This window comes from Pteropus medius, unplaced genomic scaffold (assembly GCF_902729225.1).
Source record: "Pteropus medius unplaced genomic scaffold, Ma_sr-lr_union100, whole genome shotgun sequence".
Taxonomy (NCBI): Eukaryota; Metazoa; Chordata; class Mammalia; order Chiroptera; family Pteropodidae; genus Pteropus; species Pteropus medius.
The window spans coordinates 5,898,215-5,899,785 of record NW_024354500.1 but is presented as its reverse complement, the minus strand read 5'-3'; the positions used below and the strand labels follow the sequence as shown (position 1 = coordinate 5,899,785).

The following is a 1,571-nucleotide window of genomic DNA, read 5'->3' as shown; positions in this document are numbered from 1 at the left end:
CCTCACTCTGACTCCTCCTATGATAGTTCAAGCAGAATGAAGTCAGTAGAGTCACCACACAAGATTTCCTTTCAAATTGCTCCACAAGGCTAAGAGCTGAGTGATTGCTATAAATAAGATCTGTCATTTCTTCTCACCAAATTAACCCCCCACGACCTGCTTCCTACCATTCGGTCTGAACTTCTGTTGCCTTCTGATGGAAATTTTGTTGTTATTGTTGTTGTTGTTTTTTGTTTTATTGTTTTTTTTTTTTTTTCTAGGCAAGGCAATCCTTGATTGACCTCACAGATTGCAAGGACCTTGTCAGTTTATAATCCCTTATTTTTTATGCCTTTAGCACCCGGTCTTCCTAGGTGGTCTCCCATCCAAGTACTAACCAGGCTCGACCTTGCTTAGCTTCTGAGATCAGACAAGATCTGGCTTGTTCAGGATGGCATGGCCCTAGACTGATGGATAGTTTTTAGCTTTTCTCTGGCACTCAGAGAAACTAATGTTTCTTAAATGTTTTCTTTGGATGTGCATGTACATACATTTGCATTCAGCATTTATTTAATATCTTCTTTAATATTAGTAACAGTATTTTTAGTTGAATTTTTAATAATGAAAAGTACTAAATGTTTGTTATTTAATCAAATGACAGACATAATATAAGTTGTATAGGTCTTTTTGGCCAACCTGACCACCAAAAGCATTGGACTTGAAAATGAATCATACATTTTGTAAATCATACATTTACAATTTTACCTGCTCAGATATTATTTGAACCATATCTGTTTTGGGACTCTGCAGTCATAAAGGATCAAGGAAATCCAGAAATTTAAAAGAAAGTCAAGAAAATGACTAAGGGCCAAGAAATTAGATCTGTTGGACAAGAAATTAGGCCTACTAGATAATTCAGCTAGCACAGGAAGCATGATAGACTGGAAACAACTTGGTCACTGAAGTTAAATATATGCAGAAAGTAGAGGCAGAAAACATTTATTAAGTAAATAAAAAGATTAAGTAAATAAAAGGATGTTTCAATGTTGTCTTTGTAGCAGGAGATTGAGGAGTTTTACCACTTTCGTTTGTGATTTCAGATTTGGTTTTGCACATTTATTTCTTAGGTATATGGATCATGGATATTTCTGTTTGGAGCAGACTAAGTTCCTGCCTCCACTTTTCCATTTAAAAGAAACCCAAATCTCAGGATCAAAGAAGTCATGCTACAAATTTTGCTCTATGTCCACAGAGAAGGAAAGCAAGTTTATTATAATAGAGACCACCATATTTCAAATAAGATGACCTCGACTGGAATCCTGGCTCTGTCCCTTACTATCTATAGGTTCATGGCCAAATCACTCAACTTCTTAATTTTTTCATATGTAAAATGGAAATAATAACAGATAACTTATAGAACTCTTAGCCAATTAATAAGTGATAGTACCTTATGAACTATAAAAATAAATTTATAGCTATAAACTTTATGAAATGGAAGAATAATCTGTGGAGTAAAATATTTAGTGTTCTACAAAGGGAGAGAGTAAAAGGGTTGTTACACATTATACAAGTGAACCTGCAGAAGCTTTGGA

At 34.5% G+C, this 1,571-nt stretch overlaps 1 pseudogene; it reads right to left on the bottom strand.

The window, feature by feature from the left end:
• Nucleotides 1-328: 328 nt before the first annotated feature.
• On the bottom strand, nt 329-447 carry LOC120595228 (uncharacterized; annotated as a pseudogene).
• Nucleotides 448-1,571: the final 1,124 nt, after the last annotated feature.